At 39.5% G+C, this 14,188-nt stretch overlaps 1 protein-coding gene across 2 annotated transcripts in view; it reads right to left on the minus strand.

Annotated features, from left to right (window-relative positions):
• Positions 1-14,188, minus strand: part of rnf13 (ring finger protein 13) — a 48,628-nt gene that overhangs the window by 17,958 nt on the left and 16,482 nt on the right. The window lies entirely within an intron of this gene.

Below are 14,188 nucleotides of genomic sequence, written 5' to 3' on the forward strand. Positions count from 1 at the left end.
CATGTGCGGTGAGCTAAAGTTAAAAAAAAGAAAAAATACGGCTAATGTTTTTTTTTTCTCGGCGCACCGTCACGATTGACGCATTGAGCACCCCTGATTTAGAAGGTGATAATAAACAGAGGTACATGGAAAAATGAGAGATACTTGGCATAGAGGGTCCATATTTAATGCCGAAGTCAATGCTTTCGCCGATCAGAAGTAGGACTGTTAATTCACTTCCCTGTCGAGGACAACTGGATATCCACATGTATCTGGTGAATAAGTTGTCGAGATTTACTCAAAAGAGTTTGAAAGACTTTACCCATACAAATACCGTATTTTCCGCACTATTGAATGGCCTATTCTAAAACATTTTTGTTTTAATATATAAGGCGCAACGCATTATAAGGCGCATGGAATAGACGCTACAGTCGAGGCTGGGGTTAGATTATCCATCCATTAGATGGAGCTGCACTAAAGGGTCAATATTGATCCATATATAAGGCGGACCGGATTATAAGGCACACTGTGGGCTTTTGGGAAAATTAAAGGCTTTTAGGTGCGCCTTATAGTGCAGAAAATATGGTAATTTGTTGCTGGATCTGTTCTCAATCAGGAATAAATCCCACATAGTGATGGACTCGTTCAGATTTTCTTCAATACAAATACCAAGATGTAAATAAATGACCCCTGGTTTTACACAAACTCACATTCATTAACTATGACTGGAAAAAAAAAAAATTTTAGGACGGGGAGTCATCTCTCCTCCGTACATGGAAGCGTATTGCTGTCACATGTTAACCTTCGTAAACCTCTCTGTGACATTATTTTTTAAATACGCATTGTTCACAAATGAGTCATCTGGCGTTATAAATACTTCTTGATAATTTGAGATTGAGAAGAATAATTCCTACCTGAAATCAAATGATTGCTACACACAAAAAATATATATATATTTTGTTTGGGCACCATCCATCCCATTTAATTGCTGAAATCCATCAATCTTTTCTGGTCTTTTCAGATGGTAATGCATAGAATGATCTATTTAAAGAACTGTCTCATCTATTGTGACAACCAACAGCACAAAAGGTTTCAGGCAATTTGAAAAATGTTCTCCGGTTCAACGACTCCTGCACTGCCGCGCAGCTTTGTTTGACCATCAATATGGCGGCATAAAAACAGTGACTTCACATGCACGATCTCTATATGTAATTTGATTACAGCTTTTCAACTTCTGGTGAGATTAAATGCAATCTGCATTTTTTTCCTCCTTCTATTATATTATACTTTTACGGAGGTATAATGGCAATGAAGTTGAATCTTACCAAATCCAATTTTCAGATAACTCCATCTGATTCCAATGTAAAATATCATAGCAAGGCATTGTGAGGGCTATGGAATCATGCTGTCTTACCTTGATACCAGAAGTTACAAGCTGAGAGGAACTAAAATCTTTTTCATGTTTATCATTACAGACATTTGGGGTGGATAGAGAAAATTTTGTATTTTATTCTTTCTATGAAAAAGTAACATGATGTACTTTCAGACAGCAATGTCATGGTAGTTATTTTTTAATGGACTCGGTTAATTTCTACTGTTTGGGGCCTTCAAACTATGCCATACCTCAGACCATTTTCTTTACACAAAATTCCTCTGCTGTGATACAAGGTAATCCATATAGACCTGTGACGGCCAATGTGTGCGTGTGTGTATGTGTGTCCGTGCAAGTGCGGAGACACCCTCTCTTTTGTCTGTGCCATGTCACTGCAATTGTATGAGCGTGCACGCATTCATGAAGCACTGTGTATGGCAGTCGGGTCAATGTGACTGCATGTGTTTGGTTATGAAAGTGGGTCGTTTGGACATATCAATGGCCACTGTGTGCATACTGGCTGAAAAAGGGAAACATGCACAATTCAAAGTGTGTGTGTGTGTGTATTTTTATGTGAGTGTTTTGATAAGGAAAGTTAACTAATACTCAGTTGAGTATTTCCATTGAATGTATAAAGATTAAATTAGCTTCAGTGAAAGACTGACAGATAATGTTGATTTGCATACCATATATTCTTCTATCGCGAGATTACACAAGCAACATTTGTGCACTCTGTCTGTGCAAGAGGAATTCAGCCTCGGCGGAGATATGGAAATTTGATACATTCCTGAGTCTGAAAGGGTGAGGGTGAGGGCTCAGAAAAGAGAGCAGAAGTGAGAGAACAAGAAAATGAGAAGTGGAAGATCACAAAGGGAAAGAAATAGTGCATGTGAGACTAAAAAATGTCACACATTTCTGCATTGCCCCTCTTCCACTTGCAGACTAGCATATTTCATTAGTGTCAAGTTTGCACACATGGAAATGTTTGCAGGAACCCTCTGCTTGGGAGACAGTACATTATTAATATTCAGACTACACATAAAACTTACCATGGGAGGTTTGACTGATGAATCAGTTTCCCTACTAGTGTTTCACTGCTATATTCAGACCTAGATCATTCTTCATAGATCTACTTTGGATTAGAAACGAGCTAAACAACAAGACACTGAAGACAAAACTGATTGCCTTCACTCTGGTTAAATGGAGACAACCTTGGATGATGAACATGTGAACAAATGGTTCTTTGATCAGACAATTAACAGTAAAAGATACATTTTCACTAAACTCGGTCTGATTTATGCAGTCAAGTAAAATTGAGGTCTCAATTCTCCATTAATGTATGACTTACACCACTTTCAATGTAAAATGTTCATCCAATGTTTTGCACCGAGTAGACATGTGTTGTTTTAACTGACTAAACATTGTTCTAAACTTCATTGAGAGCCAATTATTACACAGATGTGAATGTTACTTACAATGTTTAATAAAGTTTGGTTCATTAAATAGAGAACCCCATGACATATTGTATGTTATTGACAACATCAAACCTTTTGGCACTGTAATAAAATAAATATATCCTCAGTTTCACAACTTTCAGGGGCAGTCTGAATGATTAAGATTGCGAGGATTTACAGTAATTTCAAATGCATGTACTGCAGGGTCACTGGCGAGCCCGATGTTTTTGAAAGGGTTGGGGGAACAAAGAAAAATCAACTAGTCAGCCGTTGACACCATTATAAGTACTCTGCCATTGGAAGTATGCGATAAATGGGCCAATTTGTGCATTTGAACCTGGTGAACTCTAAAAGGCATTCATGAGATTTTTAGCTCTTTAGAGGGCAACACCCTGTGACTGTGTTTCCATTCAGGCAGAGTAAAGTTACTCCACAATGAACAATTTAATTCAAAGTTGAATTATTTCATCAAACTAGAGCATGAACTGCTCACACAAACACAATGTCCATCCATCTATTTTCTGTACTACTTATCCTCATTCATCATGAATATTGTATTCATGACACATTGAATATTATATATCTAATCTTAAATATCTTGATATGATGCCAGAGCGATTACTTTTAGTGACTGAGGGCCCATTTCGTCTATCATGTGCCTCAACTATTTTTGGGATTACTGTCAGATTTTGTATCGGTAAAGCAGTCTGCTAAGAGTCGTATCTCTCGCCTTTACAGATATTCGGTCGCATCAGTTCATGCTTACCAACCCTAGCCTAGATCTGAAAGCTGGCACACAGGATCACAACACTAGTCAGTTTTCCCAGCCAGGGGTCTTATGGGTGCTCGATAAGAGGCAACCCCCGATCAAGTGCACCTCGGAGCGAAGTATCGACAAGTGTCAGGCTTTTTCCTACTACTACATTTAAAACTTGAGGTCAACAAATTGGTAATCACAGGTTTTTGGCATCTTGTCTTCCAACTGGACAATTTACAAAGAACTTTCAACCAATTATCTCAATAAACTGTTCAACACATTCCATCTGCCTCCGCCTTCTCTCGAGTCCACCTCGTCTCCATACTTGAGCACTCACCATTGATGTTGTACCATGCATTGGAAATGTTTCAGTTGTTCAGGTTCTTCAGGTTGACTATAAGCATAGTGCTAATTATCATTATTAACTCCTGGTAGAAACAATCACATTCATTATTCAACCTACGAGTGAGAAATCATTCCACTTTGAGGCCCACCTCTTTGTGGTGTCTGGGTCAGGAAAGTGATCCCGCTAGAGAAACACACTGGCATCTAGGTGTTAAGCATGCCCAGACGTGGTACAAATTGCCCAATGTGAATGCATCTTAAGCTGGCGTGATACAAACAATACTTTGGTCTCCTAGAAGAAGTTGGTACAAGACCCCCTTTCTTACAGATTTTCACCAAATTTGGTGCATCGGAGTCCTCACAATAGACCAGGGCATAAATTTCTCAGTATCTTAGTACGTACAATATTGCTGTCAGTGTGTACGTTCACAAAGCCGACACACTTTCCCACAAACAGCTAATGTAGCGGTAAATATCTACGCTACGTGACAGATACAATACTTTTAAAAGTGCAATGACTGCTTTCAACAAAAAGGGACCAGAGACCTGTGTGTCAAGTGTTAAACTTCACACCCTCTTGTCCAGGTCATAGGTTACATTATTGGTGGGAAAAAAAAAAGTTTTGAAATTATCTATGTATCATTTTTTAATACCACCATTACGTGGCGTTCGATCAGTGGTGTGTAGACTTTATATCGACTGAACGTTATCTGGAATGCCAAACACCGACTCAATTACCTCTCATACACAGGCCAGAAGTCTATTGACCTCTTCAGCACAGTCACCAGGAGAATAAATACTGCAGGCGAGGTAAATTATTCTTGCAATGCTCCTAGACATGACCTCGCCACTAAAATAAATGGGTGAGAGCAGTGTCCAAAAGCAATCTCATGCTTGGATTTTGGTCTTGAACCAGGGCACATACAGTCCAAAGCACTTGGATCCTCTTCTCAGGAACTACATACAAAAAAAAGGATCCCCATGAATGGACTAAGAAAAATGAAATGTCTTCATGGCATGAAGTCTTAGTTAGTTTACTACTACCAACTAAATTATCATGAGAATATTTCAATAGACCAAAAGACAGTTTTAAGGAAATTCTGACATAAAACGAAATGGCACTAATGTTATTTTGTTATTTTGAGTGTTAATTCCAAAATCAACGCTATAGTACGCACCATATTTGCACTTGTGGAAGTGTTCAAAGGCAAATTAAGCCTCGCTGGTCGCAGCTCACTGCAGATCTTGGAACAGCACAACATGGACCTGCTGGTGCTTTTAACATCATATGGATACCGTAAAGACCAAAAACAAGGACAAAGGTAAAATGTGCAAGAAAAATCCACTATTTTGAAAAGTTATAAAATACATTGCGGAGTTACCATCTAAGAGAGACAACTGAATGGAATAAGAGGCAAAATATGCCTGCTTGGCTTTCCACTCTTCTAAAGTAACACCTGTGTAGAAATGGACCGCTGATGGCATCATCGACCATTGCTACATTAGTAGGCTGTGTGTGTGTGCATGAGTGAGTGTGTCAATGATAACCACAGATTCCTCCTCTGAACATTTCTTCCCTGATACAACACTACAGCAACAGCAGGTTGCCTCATACCCTGCTTTGTTACTATTACTATGTGTTACTACTATCAAAATCCAGACCCCTTATCGTCCTTCAGCTCACGTTCTATGAATTTATCTTCCACGCTGCTGCTGTCTATACTAATTACACTAGACGCAGGAAGATGTTCGGGCTGTTTTCCTATCACAAATGGGTGCACACTAATAGATTACTGTCTACCGTCCAACTCTACAGTCTTACCATCTCAATCCTGCTCAAGCTTTGCTCAAATGTTACTAGCCTTGCGCAATTATTCCCTCCTTTCTTCACTTGTCATCCTCCTAACCACTCAACCCCCTATACCCACCCTCTCCTTGGGATTCAGAGGAATCTCGCTAAGATTTGTAGCTCCAAGGTCCAGACTGATTAGATAAAGGGTTCAATAAACCTGCAAACTGCAGGGAGGAGTCCAGTTCACTGATAATCTTGCACAATTTATTTTATTGTGTGAGAGATGATCATTTTGTTTGTGGTGTAACCACAAAGAACTGTAACACATTTTAATGAGCCTGGGACCACTATACTGCATTCTTACAGTATCCTTTCACACTTGACTCTATCCACTTGGACATTATCAAACAGGGTGTCCCAACAGGTTGCTTTTCGCGTATCATACTCAGGGCTTTAGCTGGACTCCTCGATACGTGTGTGACGATTTGGCATTCCTGGCTATACATTTGATCAAGTATATGTAAAGGAGGCCTTGGTTGTACATCTTTAAAAATGTACAGAAATTCTGATCTCATGCCTCTACAACAACACTGAATACAATTGTTGACTCATATACTGATCATTTTATCATTTGCCCTGTTCAGCAGTGTATGTAGTCATGTAGTTCTTGGTCTGATGTTGTCTTACTCTAATAGAACAAAACATATACCGTGGAAACTGATATTTAAGGAAACAACAGTACACCCGTGACTGTGTGTCTTCTCTTATACTAAAGTCTGTGTGCGTGTGTGTGTGTGTGTGTGTGTACAAACCCATAGGAACAGACTGCAGTGTTTATTGCCACAACATACTGCAAGACAAATTCACATGGAGAATCAGCACGCGCACACATTTAAGAGTCATACATCGTCATTCGTAGTCATAAGACTGAGTGAGCGCATGTAAGAAACTAGCTTGTAACATTATTAAAAGCTAGATTTGTATGTCTGGGCTTGTTATTGTGGATAGCTCCAGAGGCCGTGAGGTTAGTGCAGGAAGAAAAGCAAGATCAGACTTTTTTTTTTAACAGTAGACAGAGAGGTTTATTTAAAAAACAACAAAAAAAAAGCTGTAGCTGAAAAGTTGCCCCTCTAGGCATACCTTAGTCAGCCAAAGCGTTTCAGCATTGTTTGATCTGCTGATAAAAAAAAAAAAAAAAAACTGAAGAGGAAGAAACACTGCCACTCCCAACGATCTGCTGAAGTACTTTTTTGCTGCCCCAAAGACACCATTTCAATGAACAGATTCTCATACTGAAACTTGTCATGGGTGGAGATCACTATATGATTTCATTTAATGAAAACCTATATATTGTTCAGAATAAAGAAAAAAAGTGGGGAGTGGTGTGCTAGATGAGTTCACTACTCTTTTGGGCGTGGTCCCTTTAAGGGCGTGAGGTGACAAGAAAGAGAAAGCCGGAGAGAACAACATCTTTAAGTGCTGTTGCTGTTTCATGGTATTTAGTATTCATTTTACAATAGTTGATCCTTTTTCTTTCTGTCACTCCCTTTTAAACATTTTTGTTCAGTTTGAACAACTAACTCTGAATATATAATCAAAATACAAAGAAACCACAGTGCTGCTTATCCTCAGAAGGGTCGTGGGAATCCTGGAGCCTATCCCAGGTATTTTTTGACAGGTGGCGGATTACACCATTCACTGGCTGCTTGACAAATGCATTGCACAAATAAACAACCATTTGCACTCACATTAACACCTACGGGTAATTTTGGGTCTTCAATTAATGCATGTTTTTGGGATGTGGGAGGAAACTGGAGTGCCCAGAGGAAACCCACACAAGCACAGAAAGAACATGAAAACTCTACACAGGCTGGGCTGGGATTTTAACCCCATTCTTCACCACTGTGAGCCAGATGTTCAAACGAGTAATCCACCGTGCCGCCACCGTCGGAACAGGACACTTCCAGACTTGCAGCACGAAACATTACCTCTCCAATTAATATCAGTTTTATGACTGGAGATCAGACTGTTATGCATATTGAATTATGATAATGGACTGGAAGTTGGCCAGTGACGGAAATCATTGATTTAACTTCGACTTCCTCACTGTAGTTACCTAAGGGGGTTGCACAAAAGGAATTTACAGGCCGGGCTGGAAGTAAAGTTCCACTAAAATCCACTATTGACCACATCACCAAAAACTTTCAGAGAATCTCAACAAAAGGGTTTCCAACAAATTAGGAAAATTTAGCTGGAAGATCAGGGACACCACAAGTACAGATTTTGTTCAGAAACGAGGCATACACAAGTGTGTATATGTGCATCCACAGTGAGGAAATTACAAAGGATACCCTAGTGTCAAGAAAGGGAACAAGTAAGCCACTTCTCTTTGGCAAAATGTACCCAAGACAGACTGATAGTTCACGAAAGGTAGATGAAAATGGACTGCTAAGGACTGAAGTCATTTTCTTGGATGATTTGGGGAATGTGGGAAAACAGGTTTGTCCAGAGAAGAAAGGGACTTTGGAACTAGTGTGTCAAGGTTGAGGCAAATAAAAAAAATACATTCCAGAGTGACTACTTTTTGAATCAATGCTAACTTTCAACCTGGTCTTGAGCAAAGGATTGAACCTCAACCTTAGATAGCAGTACCGTTTACACACCGATTCACCCTTACATCTCTCCTTGTATGTCTCCAAGTAAATCATCATCATCATAATATAATTTTATTCTTAACGCACCTTGAGAAGAAAGCGTGTTTCTAAAAGGTGCTTTGACAGAACCAGAAAGGTGAAGGACTGAAATCAGTACAGCATTACTGAGACTATTCAAATGCGAGATCTCCTTTAAGAGAGTGAGCCAACTCACACTAGAAGGGGGGAAAAAAAGAGAACCACGAATGAAGCCATGAACAGAGAGGGGTAGCAAATATGCAAATATCTATCAACCACCCTAAAACCAAGAAGACAGGACAACACAAGACAATGTCGTTCATAGTTAAGATTAAGCTGTGAAAGGTAGCATGTCGTCACAGGGCGTCAGGAATACAGGAAATTACAAAGAAAGCAATTCTAGAAAAAGAAACTGGAAAAGCTAGGCTAACTGTTAGCTTATCACACACACCTTTATCATTTTTATTGAAGAAACGGTACTTTTACTCTTTTACAATACATTTTATGCCGCTCTCTGCTTTCATTTAATAATTCTTTACATAATCTATTTTTAGACTTTCGTTTTCAACTTCTGAGTCAAGCGCGGTTATTATCGCAGTCACGTCACGTTCACCACTCAAACGACAAGAAAGTCACGTCTGCACACAAAGTCTTCAATCGGGCTTCGCAGCCCAATCAAATTGAGTCTTGACGGCCGTCCAACTCGTTTACATTAAACAGTATGAAGAATGACAGCTTCAACATGCACCATAGATTTGTCACTGCCCAAACTTGAATACTTTACCTCACTTCTAACATGAGATAAGGTGCGGTAAGTTGCAGATTTTTTTGCTGTCCATATGGCAACAATCTTATCGTAGGACTATTTATGGCTACAAGTAACCTAAAAATGCCTCTTTTGAGGTACATTCAGTTTTCTCTTTCTAGCCCTCTTTCTCTCAGACACACACATGCACACTATACTACTCAGTAAGTCTGGTAAGCAAACAGCTCATTCAGTCATTTTGGTGCATAAAGGAAATGTTTCTATAAGGCCTTATGCATGTATTGTTTTTTTTCCCCACTTAAAATATAAAATGGTAGCAGGTGTGTGTGGAGTCTCATTGAAGATGTTTGTACTGTAATCTGTCATGCAAGTTATAAGAGAGAGTACATACTTGTGCAACCAGATTTTTATTTACAGTTTCAAGCACACCCATGACCCTCGTGAGGATAAGCGTCATAGAAAATGGATGGATAATTCATTATTCATCATTTATTTAACCAGGTAAAAGACGAGTTATAACATAACGTCTGTTTGGCAATGGAGACCTGGCCAAGAAGGTAGCAACACGAGTACAATATTTGGCTACTTTACCAAAATCTGCTCATGACACACCCCACACCTCCAAATAAATCAATTCAGATGATCTTACAGAGACATCTGACAATCAAGTATAAGATGAGTTTGATTGCAAGGTAGGGTAAAAATGTTCAAATCTGACTCGATTGTTGGTCAAATGACAGAAAACCTGTGTGTCAAAACCTTTGACCTCAGCTCTACATTTTGCATAACTAGAACATTGTCTCTATGTGTATAGACATGTAAATTCATGCAGTGGGACTGAAATTCCCTTTGTAAAGAATGTGACAATGAAAGTAGAAAGGAAGCTATGGGAAGGGGATGGAGGGAGGTGGTTAGGTATCCAGTTTCCTGTTCAACCCCTCTCCTGCATAGAGGTTCATGGGCCGCCGCACGTACCCCAAATAAGATAAATACATAAAGATCCCAGGATAGAGGAAGTGCAACCCTTCTTTTTTTAGAGGGGCATTTTCTAAAATGGAATCAGGAGGAAAGTCGACTCGCAGACAGGAACATGCACACGCGTGCGCACAGACAAACTCTAAATGGTGTGACACCCCATCACTTGATTCACTTCTTCCCTGCCCCTCTGTGAACAATCGACCTCTTCTTCCAATGTCTCAACACACTCTTTCACATGCAGTAACACACCACACACACTTACACAAATGTGCTTGTACACACATGCGTACAGGCGTACACGCAAGCAAAAGAACACACACACACACACACACACACACACACACACACACACACGCACGGAAGTGTTCACATTTCACAGAAGGTTAAGTGGGCATAAGTTGCTCTTAATGTAACAGCTCCGATAATGTGTTCCCTCATTGGATCTTAACAGATAATATATTATGGGGAGGCTATATGCAAACGTGGGTGGCATGTTCAAGGGTGACACATGCATCCAAACATTCACATTAGAAGTGTGACAAAACATAGATATTGTGATACTATACAGTACGGTATGCTATTATCTCAGTATAGGCTCAACCACATCAGGTTGCTTACTGATGCCTGTCAGTGTCAAACTTGTACTCATGTATACTTTTCTGTCCTCCTTGAGCGTGCAGTTTGGCAGATAGGAAACAGTTCTTCAAAAAGTATGCTTGAGTCAAGCTGTTTATTAACACTACAGTTAAAGTTACTTTAAAACTAAACAGAGAATGATACACACTGTATATTTAACAAAACATGCTTTGTCTCACAAACACAGCATTGTCCACACTTCATGCTCACAAATCAGAACAAAATACTATAAACTAACAAATATATTTAATATCATAAACTTTTAAGTAACAGAATTTTGAGGAAAAAAAACGGCGCACCATCATCCACAGAAAGACAATGATAACAAAAGGCACACTACATATATTAATTTTACTCCATCCAAATATTTGCACATTAATGAAGCTCAATGCTAAGCTATTCTTTGGGTCTTTTAATCAAATCTACCTGTGTCTACTTCACTGCCCCCTTACAGGCCAAGGTGCATAGTCACACTATTGCAACTCCACACATGCCACCTTCCCAAATGTGAACAGAAACAGGATGCGGTGATATGAAATCTTGCCTCTTTAGCCACCCTGGTGCATCAAAATTGTCAGTGTCAAAAGCCCCGCCTGATAAAATTTAAAGTGAGTGAACTCATTTTGGCATCTGTGAACAGTGGCAGTGGTTTAGGCTCTCTCCCGCGTCGTAAAATGTTTCACTTCATCGTGCCACTGCTGGCTAAGTAGACGAGCTTTTAGATGATTGTCTGATCAGATTGGTGAAAACTGGAAAGTCTACATGTCAGGTTCACCCGAATCTAATTTGGACATTGGTGGGAATGTGAATGCTCTATGTGTTGGCGACAAGTCCAGGGTGTAACCTGCCTCTCACACAATTTCAGCTGAGTTCAGCTCCAGCTCATATTAGAGTCTGATGAGAACAGGAACCATAGAAAATTTTATTTATTTTTATACTGTGATAGGAGCACGCTTTTGTCACTGTGCTTGGTAGTGTTGTGTTCCATGCATGATTCAACTATAAATAGAGATAAAAACACTAATCTCAGTAAAGGCATGAGGAATTTAAATGAATATAATTAAAGTATGTCTGTGTCTAATGTGTGTGTCGATACCTTTAAGTGTAAGAAGCATGGTACTTTGCAGGCCAGGGTGTGGGCTTAATATATAATAAATAGAGTCCCCCCAAACAGCTAATTCTCCCTCACTCTCTCCTTTTCTTTCAACAAAATATTGTGTACTTCAGTAACTTCATTTATGAAATTTCAGTCATTGTGACTGGAGTCGGCGCCATACTAGCTGGTAATATTTGAGCACGGATTCTGCAACAAAACCCAATATCCGGAACAATTGGCGTTCAAATTAGATGCAAGATCACATTCAGCTCAGTCATTGTGGTTGACCTTGTGTGTGTGTGTCTGTAAGATTTTAATTGACCCCTCCGTACAGGGCACTTAACCACGCCTCCTGAAGTGACGTCACGCCACGTGCGCTGACGTAAGACAAACAGTAAAAATGGCAAATACAATACAATACATTCTTAACTGAGAGAGACGCCATGCTTCTGATTTCATTTAATCATTCACACGTAGCAATGTTATGCTAGCGGAGAACGTCTCATTCATTGATACGAGACGTGTATTAAAAATCAAATTTAGGGCATATCTTTGTGCAAACACAGTCTGGTTAAGCTTCGGCCGTGAGCCAGCAAGAAATCAATACGTTTGTGCAGTCTGATCATCGCTAAATATCGCTCAACAAAGAATAAGTGTGTCAATCGTTCACATGTAGCGGTGTTATGCTAGCGGAGAACGTCTCATTCATTTATACGAGACGTGTATTAAAAATCAAATTTAGGGCATATCTTCGTGCAAACACAGTCTGGTTAAGCTTCGGCCGCGAGCCAGCAAGAAACCGACACGTTTGTGCAGTCCGATCATCGCTAAATATCGCTCAACAAAGAATAAGCGTATCAATCGTTCACACGCAGCAGTGTTATGCTAGTGAAGAACTTTGAATTCATTTGTACGAGACATGTATTGAAAATCAAATATAGGGCATACCTTCGTGCAAACATATGTGTTCCGGTTGATATTAGATGGATTTAGTTGATGATGTGGTCTTCCACAAAGTTTGATCCATCGAAGGCATTTTTCGTACTGGGTCTTCGGTTTTGGAAAGGGTACGAATCGAACTCCACCAACTAGCCTTTCAGGATACCTGTCGTCACTATTACAAAGTCCGTGACTACACCTCTTAACCATATTTTTTTGTTAAATAACCCAAATACGTGATAAAATGCTAACTAAACCTATACTGGACCATGCAATGTTGTCTGAGAAAATGGCGGGAGCAAAAACGGGCTTTGGTTTATGCAGATCTCTGGCCTCTGATTGGTCAGTGACGCGGATTGCGCAATATCCATGGAGGGGTCAATTGAAATCATCCTTGCTCACTTCTCCTTCAACAGGTCAGCATCTATCTCCTTGCCTCAGGTGAATGACAATTACACTCAATTGCATATGCAAGACTGTACAAGGAAAAACAAAATGCAGAGGCACATATGGAGTATGTCAGGTTGAGAGAAAAGCCCACTTCCTGTTTTTTTGCTGATTTTTGAGACAAGCTAAACCTCAAACTTTGAGAGCTGACAAGGACAACACGGCTGTTGAAAAACAAACTTGCTGGGGTTTTTTCTGGGGTGGGGGGTTTAAACACAAACATTTGCTTTTCAGTCACACCACAAACTGTTCAAAGATTTACCATTGGTGTACAAGTGTTTTAAGGATTATTCTGGGTGATAGTTATGTACTATTGTGTCACGAAAATAAAAACACTATCATTGATGAAAGCTTGCAGCAGATATATTGTGCAGTGGTATCTTGTCTTACAAGTTTTATTTATTCGGTTATCAAGCCCCAAATACAAATTACTCAAATATAAAATCAATTTTACACAGTCATATATGCTCGTATTCTGTTCTGGACAAAAAAAAAAAAAAAAAGAAAAAAATCTATTCTATATGACACCCGTTATTAGATAGAACAGATGTTTTTCATGGTGACATTTCAATGAACACACAAAGTACACGGGAGTAGTCACGTGTAGCTACTCAAAATTTGTACTCTGATTTCTAATGGTGGAATCCACTTTTGTCAATGACTTTTTTTTTATAGCCATAATCGTAATGCAAAGCGATCCCATACAACAGATATATAACACACCTGCGGTCTTCTAGAGCAGACTTTCATTATTCCCACAAACTTCTCCACAACACCAGCAACACCATTTTACTTTGTCTCCGTTCAGCGGCTGCCATTAGATTTTAGGTTTCAGTTTATGTGTCTATGAGTTTTGTAGTGATGGATGAAGTTCAACATTGTTGTGGCTCTAATGTGCGTTGCAAACCATGCATGTTACCATCCTCCTTTTAAAAACTTCATTGACAACATATTC

The sequence above is a fragment of the Syngnathoides biaculeatus genome, chromosome 7 (genome assembly GCF_019802595.1).
Source record: "Syngnathoides biaculeatus isolate LvHL_M chromosome 7, ASM1980259v1, whole genome shotgun sequence".
NCBI classification, from domain to species: domain Eukaryota; kingdom Metazoa; phylum Chordata; class Actinopteri; order Syngnathiformes; family Syngnathidae; genus Syngnathoides; species Syngnathoides biaculeatus.